We start from the raw sequence: 25,990 nt of genomic DNA on the forward strand, positions 1-25,990 counted from the left end.
GCCAAAAGTGTTTCAGAATTTAAATAGTTCAGACGTTGGAAGTGTAAAACTGTACATCTACCAAAAGTGACATATCTATCACCCCTGGCAGGGTCTGAGGCCATAGCCCCTAAGCTGACAGTTTAAAATTCCTTCACCCCCACCTTGAACACAAGTTTGCCCCAACACTACAAAAACTTTGGTTCTCAGACCATATCAGATTTCAAATTGCAGGCACAGGATTATGGAGCTCTTCGAAGTCCCACCCACCCAAATCCTATCACCTCACGGCCCACTGCCTGCCCTTCCTCTGACTTCGGAAGGACTAATGGCGCTCAGTCTATAACAGAAAGTATAGCACCTGATAATACTCTGTCTTGCGTTGTTCTCATTGTTTTTCGTGCCTTCATTTCATTTTTTTATAATAATATTTTTTATTATGTTAGTCACCATACAGTACATCCCTGGTTTTTGATGCAAAGTTCGATGATTCATTAGTTGCGCATAACACCCAGTGCACCATGCAATACGTGCCCTCCTTACTACCCATCAACAGTCTATCCCATTCCCCCACCCCCCTCCCCTCTGTAGCCCTCAGTTTGTTTCTCAGAGTCCATAGTCTCTTATGCTTCATTCCCCCTTCTGATTACCCCCCTTTCTTTATCCCTTTCTTCTCCTACCGATCTTCCTAGTTCTTATGTTCCATAGATGAGTGATACCATGTGACAATTGTCTTTCTCTGCTTGACTTATTTCACTTAGCATTATCTCCTCCAGTGCCGCCCATGTTGCAGCAAATGTTGAGAAATCGTTCTTTCTGATAGCTGAGTAATATTCCATTGTATATATGGACCACCTCTTCTTAATGCAGTCATCTGTTGAAGGACATCTCGGCTCCTTCCACGATTTAGCTATCATGGACAATGCTGCTATGAACATTGGGGTCCATATGGCCCTTCTCCTCACTACGTCTGTATCTTTGGGGTAGATAACCAGTAGTGCAATGGCTGGATCATAGGGTAGCTCAATTTTTATGCCTTCATTTCAATTGTAAATTACTGTGAAAGCAGAAATCCTGTTTTGTGCAGCATGCTGCATTTGTTAGGACTCTCTTGGTTTTAGGAAAATGGATTCATTTCAACTTTTTGAAAATGGAAGTAGAGTTGATATACACTTTATGTTAGTTTCAGGTGTATAACATAGTGATTGGACGAGTCTATACATTATGCTATGCTCACAAGTGTAGCTACCATCTGTCACCATACGATGCTGTCACAATACCATTGACTATATTCCCTATGCTGTACTTTTAATCCCTGTGACTTGTTCATCCCATAACTGGAAGCCTATACTCTCCTTCACTCGTTTTGCCCATCCCCCAACCCCCTCCCCTCTGGCAGCCACTGGTTTCTATTTATGGTTCTGTTTCTGCACTTTTGCTTGTTTGTTTTACTTGTTAGATTCCACATATAGGTGAAATTGTATTTGGCTTTTAAAAACTGAAGTTTTGGTCTCATAACTGAATAAGTGTAGGAATAGCCTCTGATTCAGGTCCAGCTGGATCCAGGGGCTCTATTATTCCATCAGGATTCCATCTTACTGTCCTTTCTGTGTCTCTCGGCACTACTTCTTTGTATCATTCTTGACCAGGCTTTCTCTATGTGGTCGCCCCTAGACACTGGAGGTTTACAACACCTAGCTGAGCCATCCCCAGGGAGAGACAGCTTCTGTGTCCTGATGCTTTCACAAAAAACTCCCATTGATCACTCCCATTGGCCAGCTTGGTCCTAAAGCAATCTCCATAGCCAAGAGTGATGGTGTTCTCCTTGACCAAACATGGATCCCTGTTTCCCCATGGAACAAGGGCTTTCAGGCATTGTTGGTAGAACGCAAAGTGGTACAGTCTCCAGGAAGGGGCAATTACATATGCATTTTCCCTTTTACCCAGAAATCCCACCTCTGGGAAGCTGAACCATCGATGCAGTGGCAAACAAATGAATATGTGTGCCCAAGGCTGTTCATCGCAGAGTTACTCACAATAACAAAAGATTAAAAATAATCAACTGTCCATGAACAGAGACTGATTTAATAAACTAAGGCACATCCATAATTGGAGCTGCTGAAAGAAACGAAGAATAATATGATGGTTAATTTGATGTGTCAACCTGATTAGGTTATGGGGCGCCCTGATATTTTGGTCAAACATTGCTCTGGCTGTGTCTGTGGAGGGTGTCTCTGAATGAGATTAACATTTAAATTGGCAGACAGTGAAGCAGATTGCCCTCTCCCGTGTGGGTGGGCCACATGCAATCAACTGAAGGCCAGAATAGAACAAAGAGGCCTTCCCTTTCCTGACTTAGAGAGAATCCCTCCGGCCTCATGGCCTTTAAACTGGAACATTGTTCCCCCCCCACCTTCAAACTGGAATGTTTGACATCAAGAGAGTGTAAGTAAATATTGGGGCTTTGTGTTTGCTGAGCGCCCTAATGTTGGTCACACAGATACTTTCAACACTACTTCCTGAAACAAATGAATGTGTTAATCAATTAACCCGGGTGTGAACGTTGATACTGGTGGGGCTAATTCAGCCTGGAAAGCAAGAAGATACTCATAGTGGTATCCATCTCTACAACAGATTGAAAGCGTGGCTGGTGATAGGCAGGGGAGGGGACAAGAGCCAAAATGGTGGTCCAACACAGTCTTGTGAGAGGGTGAAAATCTGAAAGGCAGAAAAATACACAGGCCTAGAAACATTTAGTCTGAGCCTGGGAGAGAATCAGTGGATCTGAAGCAGGGACTTGTCACAACCCTTGTTCATTTTTTGAGCACAGCAAGCTCAGAAGCCACCTTGTGCAAGTTTTAACACAATATCTTCTGATAAATTAGGCCATTTTGTGCTCTTCCTACTGTTAAGCTTGCTTACATCCAACTGCTTAAATTCCTTCATAGACTTTCAAATCATGAGGCCGCAGGGATTACGTGAATGTTCTGCGGTATTCCATCATCCCGTGTAACAAAACGTTTCCTGATAAATCACTAAAAATATCTGCTGCTTCATTAAAAGCAGATTTCTATTTGGTGATGCATGCACGAGAGGATGGAGTGCTGGCTTCTGATGGGCATTCCATCCTGCTGCCCACAGGAAAGCGCTAACAGGTGCAGCCAATGCACTACTGGCACACCAGCAGCCTTAAATCCAGAAATCCAGCCCCCTTGGTCCCTGAAGGGGGTGGGAGGGGCTTTAGCTGATTATGCCATGAAGGAAAACAGGTCAGACTTCCTTCTGGTATCCTTTGAGTCCATTTGCATTTTGTGATTACCCACCAGGTAAATATCACCTACTTATAGTGGACTTAAAATAGTTAAATGGGAACCTAGCTGACAAGACTAGACCCAGCCTCCACGGCCAGCAACTCCTTTGCAGTAAAGCCTTGAGGGAGAAGCCTCAGAGTCAAAACCCTGATTAAGGAGGAAAGAGGCTCACGTTAACTCTCACCAGATGATTCTCAACCTCAACAAAGGTTCCATTCTTTGTCCCTTAGATGGGACAATCTGGAAGCACATCCCCAGTGGGACTGTGCCCCAGTTTCTCAGTGGTAGCCTCTTCATTAACACAGACACTGTATTGGCTGCCCCTCTACCTTCCTTTCCTTCTCCACTTCTCAACTTCCTGAAATGAGCTACTTATACTTAAGTGTTTTTCTCAGGGTCTGCTTCTCAGAGAACCAAATCAAAACAATCCTAGAGGTCTACAAGCCGTCTCTGGGCCCAGCGGCACATGAGAGGGATTCCAGAGGCTGCTGGAAGCCGTGTTAGTACAGCAATGCGGTTAGATGAACTGGAACCACAGAGACAGAAACAGCAGGCTAATGGTAATATGGGGGCTGGATTCTGTTGAACCACTTACAGAGAGACTGAGATTCCATATGACTGATATGAGATCAGCTGAGCTTGCCTTCTATCAGCAGAACTGTAGACTTCCGAGCAATAACAAAGGGTGGTTATTTGGACGATAAGATTTGGGGTCATTTGTTATGCAGCAATAGTAACGCTACATGATGCTCGATTTTTTAAATTGAGCTATAACTGACAAAAGTGCATGTTTTTAAGGCATATAATGTGATAATCTGATGTACAAGGAAAAAATTGCTCCTATGTGTTACCAAACAAGGAAGAAAAGTATGGAGGTGAGCACCATCGCTTCCAGTGAGGTGGAGGGTGGGCAGTGGAGGCCAGAGCTGACCTGCAGTTTTTAGGTGGAGGTGACATGATGTTTCCATGTCACTGTGGTGAGAGAGAATTGGAGGAAGGTCTGGCAGCAGAAGCAGCTACGAAAGTATCAGAGACTCTAGAATGAAACACACCAGCCTGGGAGTACTATCTGCCCCCCAGGCCGTACCTTCCTGATTCTCAAAAATCCTCCATGATGCATAAATGGGAGAAGATATTCGCAAAACATATATCTGAAGAAGACTTGTATCTAGAATATATAAACAATTCTTATAACTCAATATTAAGAAAACCCAAGTTGGTTTTTTTTTAAGGGCAAAAGACCTGAACAGCCACTTTCCCAAAAAAGGTTTTAAAATGGCAACTATATGCATGAAAAGATGTGTAACATCATTAGTCATTAAGAAAATGAAAATGAGGGGCGCCTGGGTGGCTCAGTCATTAAGCATCTGCCTTCAGCTCAGGGTGTGGTCCCGGAGTCCTGGGATCGAGTCCCACATCAGGCTCCTCCGCTGCAGGCCTGCTTCTCCCTCTCACACTCCCCTTGCTTGTGTTCAATCTCTTACTATTGCTCTTTGTCAAATAAATTAAAAAAAACTTCAAAAAAAAAGGATATGACCCATTATCCTGGCAAGAGAGAACCCATCCCTGATCCACCAGATGCCAGCCAGGGAACAGTGGCTACCATGGATCGGACGCAGAGCCTGGGGCCTGGAGGGAACTGCTGCTTCAGAAGAACCGCATAAGGAGATGCACGAAGGCTGGAAATCCTGGCTCCTAGGTCAGCATAGATACTCATGGAACCAGGCTCAGGTGTGTCCTTTAAGGTACCCCTCCCATCTTCTCCCAACACACATAGCAAGCAGGAAAGGGAATCCAGAGATCATTGACAAGAATCCCAGAAAGATTCCAAACTTGGTAAACGGCCAACGGGGAGACTGAGGCTGGAAAGTCCTGAATGCCCTGAGTCCATCTGCAAATTATCTTCCTCTGGCTTTGTCCCCTTCACACGCAGGATTTGATCTCCTTCCGTGTTTTTCCCCACTAGGTGCTGATGCAGTTCCAGAGATTGAACTACAATATGACAAGTTCCAAATACGGGGGCAATACAAAACCAAACACAAAACCAAAAAAGCATCTCAACGGAAGGAGCAGGACACAGTCTTCCTGGCCTTAGAGCGGAGAAAGGCAACCCCAGTCCTGGGGCAGGAAGGCGCTCTGGGGCGTACAAGTCTTAAAGACTCCCACTTTCAGTGGTTGTTGCTATTCCTGGGAAAGTCCCTGCAACCTCTAAATCTCAGGAGTTCTGAGGGGCTGTCTCTGCTGTTTGCCCAAATTCATTGACTGAAATGGACGCGTGCTCTGAGTAAGGGGGATTTGGGGGTGCCCTCCAGTGGCTAGGGAGAAGGGCTGGCACTTCTCCTTCCTCCCACATACAGTAGCTGATGACTCTGGAAGATTTCCTAGGTCAGGAACGAATATGAGAGTCTGTGCAAGTTTTCCATTACTGTAGGAAGTAAAAGACCCAAACCACACACCGGGCTCTAAAACAAAACAAGGGCTTTAATCTCCTAACATGCAAATCTATCACGGTACTATTTAAAACAACTAAATGGTGCCCCCTACATAAGGAAATAGATGGGGGGAAGGGGTGTGGAGTAAATGGGCGCAAGGATGCAGCTGCTGAGGAATCCCTGCAGGGCCACTGGACACTTGCTCAGCCCTGAGGTTGACTGCGGCCAGTTCTTCTCCTTCTTGAGTGCTGCTGACCAGCTAGGACCGGGGCTCCAGCTGGCAGGACAGGGTGTAGCTAAGGACAGAGGGACACCTGTGAGTTGCCCAGGAGCTTCCATTCAAGAGTCCCTGCCAGTGTTTGCCCACAGCTGGAGTCTGGCGCCCCGGCAACAAGGCCTGAGGCTGCCCAGGGAAGGAGGATCCCAGGAGTGGCCAGCAGAAAGAGTCCACCCCGAACCTCACCGACCCAGCTCCTGATGGGCCTCACCTCTCAGCCTCGCTGAGCGGCTCCATAGCCTGGAACCAGGCCCAAAAAGGATCCTCGGGCTCTAGGGTGTAATTCTCGGCAGCCACCTGGAGCAGCATGATGTCCGTCATGACTTGATATTCCTGAGCAGAGAGAGAAGCACAGGATGTATAGGGAGCCTGGGAGGGGGGGCGGGGAGCTGCAGGGTCTGGTGAGGGTAGAGCATCGGGACCGGGCACCCATCCCAGGTCCTGGCACACATTGCCATCCTCCTCCCTGCAGATTCATCCGGTCTCCACCTGTTCTCAGAGGTGAGTATCAGTAGCCCCTCCTCCGGGAAGTCCTCCTGGATGCCATGCTCTGTCCCCATCTCCTAACGGGATGGGACTTGCACTGCTTTCTTCTCAAGGGATCCCAGGAAATGTGAGGTGGAGGGGATGGAGCCAAGCAATGTTCTTCCCAGGGACATCTCTGAGGCCCACTCCCTACCCTTCCCTGCGGGAAGCGCCACATATGCTCACCTTATTTCTTTTCTGGTGGTTGATCTCATTCCCCTGGAATGCAGACAAAGTCCATCAGAATGAGGCCCCTGGTTCTTAGGAGCACTTGATTCCCATCCCTTCTCATGCTGCACCATGGCCAGGACCCGTGAGGGGGCCGTGCATACACAGATAGTGGGCCTGGGATCTAGGCCAGGCTCTGGGGTCCAGAGAAAGGAGGACATGGGGCAGATGGACTGGCTACAGGTCGGGACCCTGCAGCACCACCCTCTCGGAAGACAGTAGGGGAGGCCGAAGCCTCAGGCAGGAAGGGGCTGCTGCGGCTACTGAGGTGCTTGCTGACGTGGAGGGTCCTGACTTCATTCTCCCCCCACGGGCAAACTCACCGGGGGAGGCTGAGGTCCACTCAGACAGACCTCATGCAGCTTTGCCTTCAGGAAGCTCTGCTGCTTCACCAGTCTTCGGCACCGGGAGCCGTGGCCTAACTGCAGCCTCACCTCACTCATCCCTGAGATGGGCAACAGCCCCCAGGCTCACAGGGTAGCCGTGAGGCTGTCATGAGGAGAGGTTTGCCGAGTCCTGAGAGCTCAGGGCTCAGTACAGGGGCGTTCTGCTCCCAAACCTCCGGATTCTGGTCCCTCCCCCACAATCCTCAGGCTCACCCACCTCCAGATAGTCCTCCATGGCGGTATCTAACATCACCAGCTCGGTGAGAAAAGTGCCAAGGAAAGGCACGACACCCTGTGTCATGAGGGGGAGGGTTGGGATGAGTCCCTGCTCGCTGGTGTCCACAGGGACCCTCCACTGAAAATGCTCCAGCCTCCTAGCCCACCGCAGGGGCTCACGTGGAGCAGCCTAGGACCCTTAGCAGCCTCCCCCCCACGGGTTCCCTTTCCCCTCCCCCTCCCAGAACATCAGACTCCTCCTCATCACCTTCAGGGCCTGCTTTTCAAAAATGCCAGGGAATGGAGCACTAGGTCGGTCCCTCCCCACCCGCAAAACCCATTCTCTATGGACCACTCTGGGCCCTCCTCCTGGTCCTTTTGAAATAAGAATTGTAGAAGCTGTGGCCCCAGGAGCCGCAGCTGGAGTGGGAAGGACCCCCCCTTCCTGATCTTTCCTTTTTGGGAGGCTTCCAGCCCTCAGGGAGGAGCCCTCCTCCTCCTCTGACTTTGGAGGCCCTGGGCCTCAGGCACACTCACCTTCTTCTGCATCCTCTTCTGGGCTCCCCGGAGGGCCATCACCAGGGTGGCAAATCTATTGGATGGTCGCTCCTGCAGGGCCAAGGACAAGTTCCTTGAGACCATCATACCCTCAGGCCACTTGCCCCCACCATCTTGGACGTCAGAACCTAGACATCTGACCTAACTCATACTGATCCTGAGGCCCCATTATCCAGAAGCAGGCCGTGAGTGATTCCAGAACAATCTCATTCCAACATTCACTCCATGTGTGACCTTGAGCTTGCAGCCTGGCCTCCCCAAGCCTGTTTTCTCATCGGGAAACATGACAACTCCACCTATCTCCCATGGTCTCCTGAGGACTCAGGGTCCTATTACTCTCATCATTGTTGTGGCCCTCAACCCAGCCCAACCCCATCACTGAGCACAGGTCTGTCCTCTGGGCTCTCCAGGTTTGTAGAGGCCCCCACCTGGACCAGCTGTCAACACAGAGAGAGAGGGTGTGTAGGCTAGGGAGTCTGCTTGGACACCACCTGCTTGCCCCCTCGCCGCCAACGGCATCCGCACCTAGGCTGTCGCCACATTCATGCCAAAGGCTTCCCCTCCCCAAGGAATGCTTCAGACCATTCCCGACTTCATCCACTCAGGATCCTATTCCCTCCCACCCCTCGTCTCTTTCCAGACCTGCACCTTCCAGGCTACCTTGATGAGCAGGTTCCTGCCCTGTGCGCTGTCCTTGCTGCACAGCTTTTGAAAGATCCTCAATGGCTTCCTGAAGAGAGGCAAGGGAGGCACGATCAATCGACAAATAATGTGGCAGGGTTGAGTGAGAGTGCCTTTTCTTTGAGAACCCCAGAGTGTCAACCTGCCTGGTTGAGGGTTTCTTCTGGGATCCTCTGAGCACTAAGGTCTTTGTAGGACATGGGAGGGAGCTCTCATGTGGCTCGTCCTGGGCCTCCCTTCCCATATTCATTGAGAAACGCTGTTTGGGTCAATTTGGGGTTCAAATGGGCAGAGAGCTTAGTGGCTGTCAAGGAAACACGTGAAGAGATTTAATGCAGCTCAGCCCCGTGTGGGACATTTGGCAAAACTGATTTCTAAAGCGGGAGGCATGGTGGCCTCTTCACCAGGAAGGCTGAGAGACCTACCCACCAGCCCAGGTCCTGTGGTCGGGGTTTGCTGCCTCCCAGAAGGTCCAAGCTGCCTGAGGGGGAAGAGGACAAGCCTCTGGGAGCTCCCTCGTCCATCCTGGTCCCTCCATGGACAGAGGCCTACTCACCTGGAAACCTTCCCCCACGTGTTCTCGAGGCGGTGAATGGAGACACTCTGTAGAGCCGAGAGGATGGCATGTAAGGACGAGTAGTTCCTCAGGGTTTGACAGGCCTGGGGAGGGAAGAGAATGGGATGTCACTTGGGGAGCCGGCACCTTATTGGCTCTCAAGCTTCAGTCCCCCTCAGGGGAAAGTGCTCCTGCTGGAGGAAGCCGCTGTCCAGGGACCTGCCGAAGGGCACACGTGAGGCCCAGAGGAGGAGGAAGATTTTACCTCACTCCAAGGAAGGAGCCAGGCAGAAACGGAGCATCCCAGCATGGGGCCATGCAAGGCAAGGTCAGCATGCCCCTGGACGGAAGAGCCTAGGGACTGCACAGTCCCTAGGGCAAAGACCAGGGCCTTCCACCCTGAGACCTGATCAAGGGAAGAGCAGTGCCCGAGACTCAGGAGAGCACCTCGGCTGGGCTTCCCGTTGCATACCTTGGCCACCTTGATCCAGTGCTCCACCACCATGGCCCTGTCCCGGGCTGTCATGCTCGGGTTGCCAAGGCAGGTGGTGATGACACACTTGGCCACACCATTGAACTGGGCGACAGTGGCCCGGACTGTGGGTGCCAGGTGCTCATTGCCAGGCTTGTTGCGCTTGGACCAGACGGAGCCCAGGCACTGATGGGGCAGCAGGTTCTTGAACAGCTCCTAGAGAACAGGCGGACCTTGGTTCACCCAGCCATTTCCCATGCAAGACTCATGTCCTACGTAGGGGTCACAGGTCAGAGCTGGACCTCAGGGAGCTGAGAATCTGGCCTGAGCCTGGTTCGAGACTGTGGATTTCATTCCATTGTTTTTCCCTGAGGGAACCCAGTACACAATGACCCAGGAGCAAACAGAGCAAGGGAAGGAAGGAGGGCATTGGCACCCTGATCATGCTCAGGAACTCCCAGCTCCAGGTGGCACTGCAAGGTGGTCCAACCCAAGGGGGCTTCTTCCCCTCCCCTCCAACTGGTCATCCCCCTGGTCCTTCCCCCCTTTCAGATGCACATTCTCACACGGGAGCTGCAACCACACGTTTTTCCGTCTGCCCTGTCCTCATGGACACATCAGATGCCTAATCAATGCTGAGGGTACTCATCCTCCAAGTCACATGAGTGGGTGACCCATGGACTTGACTGAACACAGGGAGCTGCCCTCCTCCACCCACGGGACCAGGGCCTGCCCATTGGTCTCTCCATTCTGGCTCATTTCTTCTCCCTAGTACCTCCGTATCAGTGCTTATCAGGGTCTCTCGCTACAGTCCGCAGCTGGACAGTGAAAGCTTGGGGCTAAGCGCCTTGATGGGTTGACAGGGTTGGGAAGTGGTGGAGCTGAGATTTGGTCCCAGACCATAGGAGTCCACATCAGGGAAAGGCAGGTGTGGGGCAGGTGAGAGCAGAAGGAAGGCGTGCCCCTGGCCCACCCTGAGAGCCCAGCTGCTCACCGCATCCATATACGTGAGCTGCTCTGCCACCAGCCTAGGAGGGAAGTCCAGGAGGTCGGGCTTCTCCTCACCCAGCTGGTTCTTTGGGGTGACCCAGCGGTGGCAGGAAGCCTCTGGGGCCGCGGTGGGCTCTGTGGCTGTTGCTTGAGTGAAACTTTCCAGCAAAAAGGGTGGTCCAGCTGACTGCTGCTCAGCACCCGGCACACATGCAGAAGATGGGAGCACGGGTTGCAGTTCTGGAACAGCTGACAGAGGGGAGGCTGGCTCTGACACCGCAGGTGACAGTTGACACAGAGCCGGGGTCGCCTCTAGCTCTATAGGAGGCCCTGTTCCTGGCTCTGCCGCTGGAAGGAGCCCTGGAGCTGGCACTGGGGCAGGAGACAGAGAAAGGTTCATCCACATCACTGACTTTCCGGATGCCTTTGCAAAACCAGGACAGACCCCATGGCCTTGAAAGGAATACCCAGCCCATGAACCACATCCCAGTTAGCCTTCCCAGCTTGCCATCCCCCTTACCCTCCACCTCTGCCTCAGTGAGCGCCAGAAGTTCCCGCTGCATCAGGAGAAGGGGGACATGGTTTGTCAGGTCCCAGGCATGCCACTTCAGAACCATGGCCCCATGCACATAGGCCACCTTGATCTCGACACGGTCACGGCCCAGGGACTGATAGATAGCCTGCAAATTCTGGTCAGGCCAGGTACCCAAGAAGGGAGACAGGGTGCTGGGGAGAGTCATATGTGGAGCAGAGTCAGAGGCCTGGCCTTGCATTGCACATGCTACTCCCACAGCACCGTTCTTTCTGTATGGGTCCCAGAGGATGGCCCCAGCCCCCTTCCAACCCCTCTCTAGCTGCCCTCGTAGTGGGAGGCCTGGTCCTCCAGAAAACCTGAATGAGTCTGGTTTTTCCACTTCTCCTCTCCTCTACCTGGCCATGGGCCTGATCTACTCTATCCTCCATGCACACCAGTATCAAGGCTCAGGTTGGAGGCAGATTTGTGAGTGGTCGGCTCAGCACACCCTCGGTTCTTGGCCCCTGTTGGGGTGGTCAGCGGGGAGGGGCAGGCAGAGCAAGTTGGGACCGTCAAAGGGATGGGTGTTTCAGGCACCCACTGAGCCCAGACTGTGCTCTGCCGACCAGAGGGCCCGGGACCCCGTCCACAGCCTTCTTTGACTCATTTGCTTCTTCACATGAAGCCCCCCAGATGAAGCCCACCCACTGGAAATCAAGAGATCGGTGAGATCCCTGGTTTGGCAAATCCCTCCCCAGCCACCACCCCTGTAGTCCCCCACCCTGCTCTGTGGAGGCAGCCAGCCCTGCTTCTGGACCCAAACCCCTGTCCCAGTTTTACTTGATCATTTCATCTGTCCTATGATCCAGCTCTCGGTGGATCCTTGCAAAGCTAGAGGAGGCTACGAAGATGTCACATCTAACAACCATTGGAGATGCGTGCTTAGGGTGTGCAGAGTGCCTATCTGACCCTCTGACTAGAACTGAGACCCAGACACTGTATCTCCTCTCTCCATTCACATTCCTAGTGCTTAATATACATTCTTGAACGACTACTTCCCAGCCCGCACTTTCCAAATCCTGAGTGGCCCGTGGGCTGGTCTGCCTGCTCCCAGTGTGCCCCTGAGCTGCTCACACAAAGGACAACTACCAGAACCATCTAGATGGAATCTCAGAAGTCCTTTGCACATAGAGAAACTGCCTGCTTTGCATTTCCTTTCGTCAACCCAGAAGGGCCACCGGCCTGTGAGGGTTGCACTTGAGAGCTTCTTGACCGGAGAGAGAGAACTATTAAGCAAGAAGATGCCCAGCACGTCCAGGAGCCCTTTCTACAGAGCCAAGCACCAGAGTAGACCGTGCCATGTTTCCTCCCATGATTTCCTACAGTAACTGTATGAGGTTCATCCTCTTAACCACCCCACTTTTCAGAAGAGGAAAGGGAAGCTCAGAGAGGGGTAGTGCCATTCCCGAGATGTACACCCAGTAGATGGGAGGCTCACCCTGTGCTGTGCATGGGGTGGGCACTCACCTATTGAACTGCTGGCCCAGGACCTGTGTGGCTGAAGTGAACATCTCGTACATGCAGAAGATCGTTGAGGTGGTTGAGATGCTCCCATCTGGGAAGGATGGCACCAGGGACTGTACGAAACGCTCCATTGTGCCTTCTCGGAGCCTCAGCATCGTCTGGGCCTCATCCAGGGACAGGGATGATTCCTTTTCCCACCAGGTAGAGAAGGGGGGTGTGGGGGGCAATGGAGTCAGCTTCAACACCACGAACCACCAGGATGATCAGGGTCTGGGGCTCAGACCAGAGAGTCTCATCCCTTCGGGAACTTGTGCAAGCAAAGGGACTTGAGGGCCCACCTAGAAAAGGCTCTAGGCTTGAAAGTACAATTGCCTTTAGGGGTGAAATGAGAAAGCATTGGTCACTTCAACACATCTTGTTAGCTGAGCCACCACAGCCTTTCTCTCTCTGAATAGGCTTTATTAAGAACTGTATGCCTTTGAGTCATCAGTCAACATCCCTACTGCAGACAGGAGAAAGCAGAGGCTTAGCATCTCCAACGCTGCTCAAGATCATAGACGTTGGGCCTGAGAACTGTCCAGAGCATGGAATGCATGGCATTTCCCTATGCTGCTGCGGCCTGGTCTGTTCCTAAGGTGGGGAGAAAGGTTCAGGGGAAATCCACCTTCCTCGGCAGGCCCCAGGGGAGCTGGTTGTTTCTAGTGTGGGTTCTGGCCTTGCCGTGATCATCTGTGGGTCCTGAGATTGGACATCAATCTGGACCTGTTCTCACCCCAGACCAGCATTGGATGTTGTTGTGGGCTGAGGCACCTGCTGCTTGTCAAGGGAGATGGAGTAGCTGAGCCTTTGGAGCAAGCAGCTCCTCAAAGATGGCCTGGATTGAACTCTGAAAAGACAGAGTCCACTACCTGGGCCAGGAGGCATCAGAGGCCTTGCACCCAATCCGTGCTTGAAAGGCTGATTCACGGTGGCAGACAACCTCCCATATGGAGGTCCAAAAAGACATATGAGGACACAGCTTGTGACCCGGGGGACATACAATGAGTCGATGTGCTCTGAGAGGTGATACGTTACAGAGGAACATATAGAATGGCTTCTTCCCACCGTTCCTTTTATGTTCAATCACCCTGTGTGGGGTGAGGATTCATAAGGCCTTGGACACGTTCTCCAAGGACAGTGGAGCTGGGTTCTACACAGGATGGCTGGGGTGAGTCAAGAAAATACTCAAAACAGTAGCAAAATGCAAAGACACTCATGGCTGCGGGAAAAGTCACACAAAACAGAATGAAACAGAATAACCCACGCCCCAAACTGCAAAAAACACGAACACTATTCTCTACCATTCCCACCTATGGGAAGAGTGTCTTCCTACTTTCTCCCACAGCTGGTGGTGGAGGTGTGGATACTGGGATGACTTTGTGGTTGGGCCTGTGGGGCACTCATGTGGAAACACCATGGGAGGGCCCCAGGTTTGTCCCCATATTTGTGTGGGGGCCCTGGGTGTGTGGAACCCTCTTCCCATTCTCACCTCAGAGCGGCACTGATCCTGGGTGGCCTGGTGCACCTGCCACTTGTCTAGGGCGTTGTAGTTGAAGTCCCAGACCAGCTCTTCGATGACCTCCTGGGTGCAGCTCTGAAAATGCAGTGCCCCATAGACATGGGGTCAAGAGACATTAGTGTCCTCCCAGGACATTGCCACAAGGGGCCACCCGCATTAGAAATCCTGTTCTCCAGTTGAGGCAAAGAGGGGCAGCTGAAAAGACATCGAGCAAGGAGGTAGCCGGATGAAACTCTAGAGCTCATGATTAACATCGAGGTAGTTGAGCTTGGTCCCCAGTGCTCAGCTTCTCATCCTGCCTGCTATGACCTGGGGTGTGAACATGAAAGATGGGCCAGGCTTCCAACACCTGGCTGCTTCCTTCTGCCCAGGAAGGGTGTGTCCCACATCCTCTGTCCCCTTCTCTACACATAGACAACCAGCCCCCCACCTCAACACACACACAGGGACACACATAATGAGGGGCAAGAGGTGTGGGCCTGCTGAGGTGGCATCACAGTTGTTGCCTGCTCTCCAGTGGGCTGCCCTGAGCTGCCTCGTGTTACCTGTTGGTGTCTCCTGCCACATGTCCAGAGGGCTCGGAAAAGCGGGCTGAGCCGACGTCTACAATTATTTGCAAGTCTCTCTCTCTGGGCTTGCCTGGGCCCAGAGACCCTGAAGGGAGGAAGGCAGCAAGAGAACATCCTGTTCTCTCGAACGTCTCCACCAAAGTGAGCTGGAGAGCAGGTTGTCTTTTGAATCTGGGTGCCCGGTTACCAGAGTTCTAAGTTCAGTTGGGGCCTATCACAGAGGAAGTGAGGTCACTCTTTCAAGATTCTAATCCCTGGGACCATGTGTTCAGTCAGACCTATCCAGAGCCCCTTCTTGGCAGTTGACTCCTTAGCTTTCTCCCCCATGTCATCTCCTTAACTGGACACAATGAGCCAAAAAGGCCATAGCCACCACTCTCTGGAAATGGAACTAGGGTCTGAAGCTTCAGGAGGCAGAGCTGAATTCAGACCTTACGTTCTGTGTTTCTTTGCGCACTTGTGTGTCCTATGTCATTGTGTCTCTCACGTAGTCCCCACTTTCCCAGCCTGCAGTGTGGGGATCAGGCTAGAATCTACTTCCTTGGCACATCCTCTGGTGTCTGTGGATAAGAGTATTTATTACATGTGTGGGGTGGTCCCCTGTGTATCTGAGGCACAATTTTCAAGATGGAAGAATTACAAGAAGGGGTGGGACTTGGCATGGAGTGCTGCTCAGAAGAGGCCTGGGTTCCAGCCCTGTAATACTGCAACTGTCACTTTCCCTCTTGGCCTCATTTTAAGGTGGGCACCATGATGGTCTGGAAAAGCAAGAAGATGCAGGCATTGTCATCCTCTGTAGTAAAACCATGCAATTGTTTCCCGTTATATGAAGAACGAGACCCCGTTACCTCGTTTGGGTCTATGAGGGGAGCGGCTTTCACCATGGCTCCTAGGGATCCTGACCTGTGGTATAGGCATCAGACTGTAACCGCTAAGTGGTCAGTGACTGGCTTTTGACCCACAGGACATATTCAACGTGATGAAGTACCATGCCTAGAGCTTGTCTACATGTCATGCAAAGAGTTTCTCACTCCCTAGTTACTTTCCATCATGTTCCACTACTCACTCCTTCCCTTTCCCTTCTTCTTCTCTCTCTGAAGCAGAACCAAGCACCGATGTTTTGAGCTGCCATCTACAGAGGCTCACAGGACAGAGAACGGAGGCAGTGCCAAGGCCAAAAGACACACAGGAACTCAGGTTCTGAGTCCAGATGGCATCCCGAGTCACGTGAGCCAACTTATGACAAAATCCTCTTCCAGTATGGCCCTGGTCACAGCCGCAGCCACTGACACACCTTGAGCCTGGGGAACCATGCTAATTTGGGCCCGCATTCTTCACCCACAAATACTGTTAGAAATTAAAGCGATGCACCTGCACATGCAGGGTATCAGGGCAATGCAGTCCCGGGGCAACTCTAGATAAGTAACAGTCTCCCAGGCCTCAGCATCTGTCCCTGCCTTCCTCCCTCCCCTCTGCTCTCCTCCTAGTGTCCCTGCAGCCACCCTGGCTGCCTTTTTCACTCCTCTGGCCAAACTGGCTTCTGTTATTGAGTGTCTGCAGCACAAGTCACTTCTTCCTGAAACGCTGCTCCCTGACGTGTGCAGGCCTAGCTCCCTTTGGTCAATCTGTTCTCAGCAACCTCAGCCTCAGTGAGGCCTTTCATATCTTTCCATGCAGTGACTCCCCAGCCTTCCTCCGTAGCACACTTCATTCCTAGTACAGAGCGCTTGCTCTTTTCTTTTACGTGCGTTCACTTTGGAGCTTTGGTCCATGTGTAGACTGGGAGCTCCTAAAGCAAAGGAGCCCTAGGTAATTTCAGCTCCGCGCACGGGCCCAGCAAGATACCTGGCATAGGGCAGTGCTCAGTGTGTAGTTACTCAATGAATAATTGAGAAGATCTTGGAGCCCACCTCCCCTCTTAAGCACCTAGACTGCAGAATGCTACTAAAACTTTCAAGCTGTTTCTGGGCAGGGGCGACAACCACAATGGCCTCTGCCTGACTCTTCCTGCTCCAGTTCCTCCAGCAGAACTCACCAGGTACCATGGACAAGGAAGCGCCCTGCACCCAGTTCTCCAGCTCTGGTGGCACAGCTCCACGCAGGCACACCAGCAAAAAAAGCCATGCCTTTTCTCGGGGGTCCTCAACGCAGTGCCTTTGCAGAGTCACAGAGCAAAGGAGCAGGATCTCTATTTTTCCCTTCTCTGTGGAATCTGAGACAAAGAAGAGAAAAGGAGGAAGACTAACTCAGAACAAGAAATCAGATAGAAGTAACCAGAAGCAGAGGGCGGAGGGGGTGCGGGAACTGAGTGAATGGTGAAAAGGTACAAATTCCAGTTTCAGATCAATAAGGAATAGGGATTTACAGTACACCCCAGGACTACAGTTCATTACTGCTCTATGGTGTATTTGAGAGGTGTGAAAAGAGCAAGTTCTGAGAGTTCTCATCACAAAGAAAAACCTCTCTTTCTTTTCTTTTTACTTCATTTTTGTATCTCTAGAGATGATGATGGCGGCGGACTAAATTTATTCTGGCGATCGTTTCACAGTATACGAAAGGAACATCATTACGCCAGGTATCTTCAACATACACAGTTCTGTATGTCAAATGTATCAAAACAACTGGAGCAAAAATATATTTTAATATTCATAGAGAGCATCAGGAAATTGGACGTGGTAAAAAGAACGTCACGTAAACAAAACTGAAAACAGCAGAACCGAAAGCCAGTAGGTTATCCTAGGGGTTAAAAACTTCAAGCCATTGGCATAGAAAGTTGATTCTGAAATTAAAAATCAGTGAATTAAAATTAAAGCAGATGAAATAGAATTTTAAAATTTTGTTCCATTTAACAATTTGTCAAAGAATAGAAAGTCTTAATAAGTGACGTCAGATAGTAACTTTTGAAAAAACTGTTCATGTTTTGGAAAATTCTGATTGTAAGCTTCCAAGTGGGCACAGAATGAGAACATTTTGTTTGATCAAAGTCGCCTCATGGAAAATGGCTGAAGCAAAATGTCTGAGATAGGACCTAAACAAAAGGATATAAATGGCTAGACGAAATTGTCCTGAGTTCGTTTCTCCGTATTTGCAGTTTACATTTATTTTCATGTCGTTAAGTCCATTAAGTTCATGGAGTACATTCTAAGGGTATTCCATGCATTAATATGTTTGAACAACCTCCCTGTAACCCAGCTTCACATCTCATTGTATCTTGTAAAACTCAAACTCTATACCATGAATCAGAAACTTCCGATGACCGCCTACTTCCAGCCCTTGGCAACACCATTCTACTGTCTTTGGCAATTTACTCTAGGTAGGTCCTAAGAGTGAAGTCAAAGTGTGTATTTTCATGAATACTCATCTACTTAGCATAATATCCTCAAGGTTCACCCATGTTGTGGCATATGTCAATGTCTTCTTCCACTTTGAAGAATCAATGCTATTCCAATATGTGTACATACAACATCTGTTCCTCCCTCGACAGATACTTGGATTGCTTTCATGGTTAAGCTATTATGAATAATGATGCCATGAAAATGTGTGTTCAGATATGTCTTCAAGACCATGCTGTCAATTAATTTGGGTATACACCCCAGAAGTGGAGTTACTGGAACACATAGTAAGTCTAATTTTAATTTTTTTTGAAACTACCATACTGATTTCACAACTATGCTGTTAAACATCCCTACCACACACATTGAATAAGGCTTCCATCTTCTCCACATCTTGGCCAACACTTGCTCTTTTTTTCCCTTCTGATTGCTTTTTTTTTTTTTTTGGAAGAGTCATCTTAAAGGATGTAAAATGGTATCTCATTGCTTTTTATAATTTGCATTTCCCTTAACATTAGTGATGTATCTTTTCAAATTTCTTTTCACGTGCACATCTTTGAGGATATGCCTATTCCCAATTTGCACATTCACGCATTGCATTCATTTTGTTGTCTGTTGTTGAGTTCATGTGATCTCTATTCATTCTGGATATTGAGCCCCTGCCAGATAGACAGTTTGCAAATATGGTCTCCCATCTTGTGGATTGTGTTTTTACTTCATTGCTAATGTCTTTAACGTCACAAAGATTGTAAGTATTCTGAATGTCCTGTACGTGAATTTATTTTTCTTTTCTATCCTGTGCCTTGCAGGTCATATCCATTAAAGCATGGCCAAATCCTATTTTGTGAAGCTATGAAAATGAATATTATTGGGCTGCACTTCCGAGATGAAAAAGGTTCATTAGTGGAGTAAGAGAGCAGCATGAACTGGAGAAGCACTGGCATGATGATGGGGTCATGACGCTATGTGATCGCAAGAGGATAGGAATATGTATGATGGGCCAGCATGAGCTGTGTACTGGAAATGGGACCTTGTCCATTTTGTGCAGCACCTACGTGGATGATGGGAGCAGTGAGACATATGACTGGACGGATCCCCGAGCTCAGCCCTTCTTCCAAGTTAGACTTTCATTGCACTCTGATCCATTAACGTTTGAAGAGTTTCTTAATCAGATGAGGGACATAGTCTTACATGCTAGACGGTGATGAACATGGTGTGTGGGCGTGTCTGCAAGGAACTCCGTATCCCTCCCGTCTTGGTGAGCCACTGTCTGGAGTCAATGGCAAAGAAGGTTAGAGTACTAAATTACACTGGGGTCAAACCAAAGGGGAACAGTATGTCCCTCCTATGCTGAGCTGAAGTCAGGCAAGACCTTTATATGTTTGCTCTGTGTTCCCAGTTCATGGTCCCTAAGTTGTTTTTTTTTTTTAAGATTTTTATTTATTTATTTATTTGACAGAGACAGCCAGTGAGAGAGGGAACACAAGCAGGGGGAGTGGGAGAGGAAGAAGCAGGCTCCCAGCAGAGAAGCCTGATGTGGGGCTCGATCCCAGAATGCTGGGATCACGCCCTGAGCTGAAGGCAGACGTTTAACGACTGCGCCACCCAGGCGCCCCATGGTCCCTAAGTTCTGCATGTTCCTCTCTAGGAGAGAGGAGATGGACATGTTTGAGGGGGAGCTGGAGAGCTGTATCACCACCAGGAATGAGACCGAGAGCCGACTCCCAGTCATCGTGCAAGTGAAAAAATGGGATCAATGTCATCAAAGAGAAAACCATCAGGCAGCAGTATTCATGCCGCCTGTGAGGAAATCTTGTCGAGAGGCACTTGTAAGTGATGGAGGGTGCACACCTGTAGTAACTCTGTGGCAAGTACAGATGTTACCTGCTTGAGGTGACCCACCTTGAAGAAACAAAGTTTTTGCCACCCTGTCAAGGGTGCTCAGAATGGACTCGAAGGGCAAGAGGCCTGGAACTGAAAGCATGTTTGAAAGTCTCTTTAGGGCTGAAATGAAAAAGGCAGCATGCCCTGAAAACTGCCTCACCTTGAATAGGCTAGCTCCCTTCATTGCTTGTGGGAAGAAAAGAAATCATCCGGTATTTTTCGTATTGAAAACAAGAAAACACAGAACCTTGGATTTCCGTTATTTTTTTATTGAAATTCGATTAGCCGACATACAGTCCATCCTTATTTCAGATGTAGTGTTGAATAACTCATCAGTTGCATATACCACTCAGTGCTCATCACATCACGTGCCCTCCTTTATGCTCCTCACCCAGTTGCCCCATCCCCCCACCCAACTCCCCTCCAGCCACCCTCAGTTGTTCTCTGTGCTTAAGAGCCCCTCATGGTTTTGCTCCGTCTCTGATGGCTTCCCGGTCAGTTTTCCCTCCTTTCCCCTATGATTATCATCAGTTTTCACTCATATGTGGAACGTAAGAAACAGTGTAGAGGATCATAGTGGATTTTCTTTAAAAGGATGTTATTTTCTGTCTTTCCATGTTTGACCGCATTTCACTTTTCTTTAAAAATGACACGTTCAAATGATATGTCCATTGACCCTGGAGGGTTGGGCGTTCTTCACACTTCCTCAATGAGTTAGGACCCTGAACCAGGTGTCAGGAGAACCTCCTCTGTGTTATTGTTCCCCGGGTGCCCTTGTTGGGCTTCAGCTTCCTTATCTGTAACACGATGAGAGATACGAATGCTAAATATTTTCCGAAAGTTGTTCCCGCTCCAAACTTTCGATGGCTACCAAGAGTCGAATATTGCTTCATCCACGAGACAAAGGTTAGGAATCGTTATTTCAATTACTTCGTAAAGACACACAACCAAGTAGAATGAGAACACCAGAGGAGCATCGCTCCAATAGGACTCGAGTGAAACTCTGCTCCAACTGCCAGTAGCATAGGACGTTACCTTTTACGTGAACACAGAGGTGGGCCCTGGCCTTTCCATATAAACAGACTGTACTTTTGTCTTTGGACATTTTCATTTACCTTTCGTGTGGATTGACGTTCAGCCCGATGAGACCTCATGAGGAAACTCTGCGTATTCTAAGCTTAGATCTCATAGGACCGATTTTTCTTAAGTTTTGAAACTACACTATAATTGACAGACAGTGTTATATTCCTTTCAGGTGAACAGCAGGGACTCAATAGTTCTGTACATTACACAGTGCTCAGCACCATAAGTGTACTCTTAATCCCCATGACCTATTTCACCCATCCCCCCACCTGGCCATCCCCAGTCTGTGCTCTACATTTGAGACTGGTTTTTTGTTTGTTTTCTCTTTGTTCTTTCTTTTTGTCTCTTAAGTGCCACACAGGAGTCAAACCCATGTTAACATAACACACATCGACTTTAAAGCTTACCTCCGTTTCATGGTCTGGATGAAATGTGCTGACTATACCACCACGTTGACTCCACAGTGGCTCCCAGGGATCCCCACCCGTGCTATATACCTCCCTGTCTATCCACTGCCTGGTTGCTAATAGGTTTCTGACCAAGAGAATATGACAGAACATTGTCACTTTCCTGTTACTCTCTTCTGTTCCCTTCCTTTCTTTCCTGTATCCCTGCACTGGGGAAGCAAGCACTGGTGTTTAGAACTGCCCTACATAAAGGCCCACAGAGGAAGGAACCTAGGGAGTGCCCAGGCTAATAGGCAGAAAAGAACTCAAATTCAGGATTTCGCTTAAACCCACTTTGTTGAGTCTGAGCTAAATCCTGACATTAGTCACATCAGTGACTTGGGAGCAAATCTTACCACAGTTGGGCCTCGGGTGAGGCGCAGACTGCATCACACAGAGACCTGGGGGCAGAAACACCCAGTCTCAACTGTGTGGAGATTCCAGGCCCCCCCGAATTGGGAGCTAGGAAATATCACGCTTCAGAAGTGCTAAGCTTTCTAGTAGTGTTCTCAGAGACAAACAGATAGCTAACTCAGTCGACCAGGCTTCGGCACCTGGCCCTCCCATCCACTGCCATCTCTTGTTCTCACCTCCCAGCCTCCACCAGCCACTCTGGCCACTTTCCGAATCTTCTTTCGTCAAACTAGTTTCTGTCTGAGAGATTTGGCCCCAGCGGTGCCCTCTCCCTGACACACTGTTCCCAGAGGTGTGCAGCTCTTGCTCCCTCTTGTCAATCTGCTACCAGCAGATGTCACCATGTGGAGGCCTTCCAGACCCTCCTCTCCTGTGACTCCCTAGCCCTCCCTACTACACTGTGCTGGTAACTGGAGTATAATATCTGCTCTGTTCTTTCACACATCTTGCTTTCAAGGTGTTCTCCATCAGAACAGCAGAAACAACTTGGCCATTTGCAGACTGCACTGGGGCGCACCAACTCACCTGGCACAGGCTGAGTGCTCAGAGCATAGTTGCTGAAAGAAGAAATGGGAAGGTCTTGGGGCCCTGCCTTCCATCCTTGTCACCATGTCCATTCCTGAGCCCGTTATGCTAGCACTGGGATGGGCAATGTGAGAGGCTAGAATGGATATCAAGTGGCCAAGATGTACTCGGCTGCTTAGTGCCTTTTCCAGGTTGAATGCGCTTGGGCGGATGTCAATGTGTGATGCAAAGATCATCATACCTGGTGCCCACTCCCATGGGTCCACCTACACGTCTGTTCCCCAGGACTAATTGTCATAAATCTTCTTCCTCCCAGTCCCTGACCAACGAGCCAAATCATCTACCACTGCCACGAGCCAATGTATATTCTTTCCTCAGGCTGCTTTTCTTTCCATACCACCTGAAAGAATTGAAAGAATTTTGAAATGCTCGAAAGAATTTCCCGTCGCTGCATTCTATCAAGACTACCCTGAACGGGGCTGTAGTATATCTGCAGCCACTTTCCATCCTGCAGCCACATCCAAGCCCATTCAGCCATGAACCAACCTCAGCCTTTTCCCTCCTCTGTCGCCTGGAGCAATATTGGGTCTTCTGCCCGTCCTCTCTGAAGCTCCTCTGGCCCGTTCATGGGGACTTGCGAGGGAGCCCGTGCACCACACACAGAGTGGCCCCTAGCACCTGCCTCTGCCCACGTGCCAGGGCTGACTCAGGAGCTCAGGCTCCCACCTTACCCCCTTCCAGCCTCGGCCATCCCTCTTGGAAGGACTTTGTGCTCTGCACACATCACAGAGATACAGGAGGGCACAGGAAAGAAAACCCACTGACCTAAAGAAGCTCCTAAACTATTGACCTCCTTCCATCCTGCCTCCATATGCCCTGGAAGAGAAGAAGAGGAGAGGCCTGCAGGTGTGGACAAAGCCCTGCCCTGGCTGTTTATCTTCCCGGCAATAAAAAGACCTCCTCGTTGCGGCCAAACTGTTGGTGAAAATTCTGTTTTCAGTGGTGAAACAGATAATTTTGGTCAAATGGCCTGCTGGCGCTGTTTGTCAGGGTGGTCCGTGGACAAGTGGCCTCAGCATCCGCAGAGGGCGTGTTGGAAATGCAGAGTCTCAGGTCGCTCCCAGTGTTACTAAATCAGAATCTGTATTTTCACGAGATCCCCAGGGGATCCGGGCCTAAGACGATGTCTCAAAAAACCACTGTTGAATGTTCCCCAAAGAGAAAGCTAATCGGCACCTTGATATACCAAATGGGGAAGGCATGGTTGTTTCCTGGGCCTTTTTGGCAGTTTCTAGCATTCTAGAATTCCATAAAGGGTTGATTCCCCGGTGGACATGGTGGGAGTTGTTGTGCAGGAAAGAACACCATACCTGCTGGGAAATTGAGCAAGGACGGAAGCTATGCATGGGCCCAACAGCAAGAGCTCCAACGCGCCAAGGCTGATCCCCTGCTCTAGAGCTCTCTGCTGTTCTTATGCTAGATCCCTTTTGTTAGGTGATGGGATGGGAGATTGTTCTTGCTTTTGGAGCTGGCCTGTATTGCTGTAACTGGTCCTCTAAGATTCACTTTTGTTGTATCCCAAAGTTTTGGGATGCTTGTCTTGTCATTGTTCTTGGATTCCATGTAATTTTTTTTCCTATTTTGAATTCCTGGTTGACCCACTCATTTCTCGGGAGCGTGTTCTTTCACCTCCTTGTGTTCATGGTCTTTCCAGGTTTTTCTCTTGTGGTTGATTTCTAGTCCATACCATTGTGGTCAGAAAAGATGTATGCCATGACTTCCATCTTTTTGAATTAGTAGAGACTTGTTCGGTAGCCTAATATGTGATCTGCTCTGGAGGACGTTCCATGTGCAATCGAAAGGAATGAGTATGTGCTGTTGGAGGATGGAATGTTCTGCATGCGTCTGTTAAAACCAGTGCATCACCCAAAGCCACTGTTTCCTTGTTGATTTTCAGTTTGGATCATGTGTCCATTAATAGAAGGGGGGTGTTAGATCCCCTACTGTATTGTATTACAGTCAATTAGTTGCCTGCTTTTTGTTATTAACTGTTTTACGTATTTGGGTCCTCCTATGATGGGTGTCTAAAAATTTAAAATTGTTCTATCTTCTTGTTGCATTGTCTCCATGATTGGGACACAGTGTCCTTCTTTGTGACCCACTACTCTTTTATTTTTTATATTCTGTTTTGTCTGATAGAAGTATTCGTACCCCTGCTTTGTTTTGGCAACCAGTTGCATGCGAGATGCTTCTCATCTGCTCACTTTCAATGTGCAGGGGACCCAGTAGGTCTGGGGGCTCAGGCTGAGTACCTAATTTCGGACAAGTCAGTGTAAGTGTGCAAACTGAGACTGAGTGTGTAAACTGTTGAATATTAGTGACAATGGAATATTACTCAGCCATCAAAAAGAACGATTTCTCAACATTTGCTGCAACATAGACGGGACTGGAGGAGATAATGCTAAGTCAAGTCAAACAGAGAAGGAAAATTATCATATGGTTTCACTCATTTATGGAACATACGAAGTAGGAAGATCAGTAGGAGAAGAAAGGGAAGAAGAAAGGGGGAGGTAAACAGAAGGGGGAATGAACCACAAGAGACTATGGACACTGGGAAACAAACTGAGGGCTTCAGAGAGGAGGGGAGTGGGGGATTGGGATAGGCTGGTGTTGGGTATTAAGGAGGGCACCTATTGCATGGTGCACTGGGTGTTAGACGCAAGTAATGAGTCATGGAACTTTACATCAAAAACTAGGGAAGTACTGTATGCTGACTAACATAATAAAAAAAATTATTATAAAAGAAATAGAGATGATGGACTTCAGAAAACATGGACCTAAAAGTCATGACGGACAGCAAGGAGAGTGTGGGGTTTCTCTGGTCAAGGATATGGCCCCTTATCCTGGCAAGAAAGAGCCCGTCCCTGATCCATCAGATGCCAGCCAGGGAACAGTAGCTATTGTGCATCTGACCCAGAGCCTGGGGCCTGGAGGGAACTGCTGCTTCAGAAGAACCGCATAAGGAGATGCACGAAGGCTGGAAATCCTGGCTCCTAGGTCAGCATAGATGTTCATGGAACCAGGCTCAGGTGTGCCCTTTAAGGTACCCCTCCCATCTTTTCCCAACACACAAAACAAGCAGGAAAGGGTATCCAGAGATCACTGACAAGAATCCCAGAAAGATTCCAACTTGGTAAACGGCCAACGGGGAGACTGAGGCTGGAAAGCCCTGCCTGCCCTGAGTCCATCTGCAAATTATCTTCCTCTGGCTTTGTCCCCTTCACACGCAGGATTTGATCTCCTTCCGTGTTTTTCCCCACTAGGTGCTGATGCAGTTCCAGAGATTGAACTACAATACAACAAGTTCCAAATACGGGGGCAATACAAAACCAAACACTAAACCAAAAAAGCATCTCAACGGAAGAAGCAGGACACAGTCTTCCTGGCCTTAGAGCGGAGAAAGGCAACCCCAGTCCTGGGGCAGGAAGGAGTTCTGGGGCGTACAAGTCTTAAAGACTCCCACTTTCAGT

The 25,990-nt window shown here is 49.5% G+C and overlaps 1 protein-coding gene across 1 annotated transcript in view; it reads right to left on the bottom strand.

The window, feature by feature from the left end:
• The window catches only part of LOC148108112 (ral GTPase-activating protein subunit alpha-2-like), a 126,043-nt gene extending 119,779 nt beyond the window's left edge, over nucleotides 1-6,264 (bottom strand). Inside the window, exon 1 of the mRNA XM_087853806.1 lies at nucleotides 6,211-6,264. The gene's annotated coding sequence lies outside the window, so the exon portion shown is untranslated. The remainder of the gene's footprint in view (nucleotides 1-6,210) is intronic.
• Nucleotides 6,265-25,990: the final 19,726 nt, after the last annotated feature.

This window comes from Ursus americanus, chromosome 22 (assembly GCF_024610735.1).
Source record: "Ursus americanus isolate L20-20 chromosome 22, mUrsAme1.1.p, whole genome shotgun sequence".
NCBI classification, from domain to species: domain Eukaryota; kingdom Metazoa; phylum Chordata; class Mammalia; order Carnivora; family Ursidae; genus Ursus; species Ursus americanus.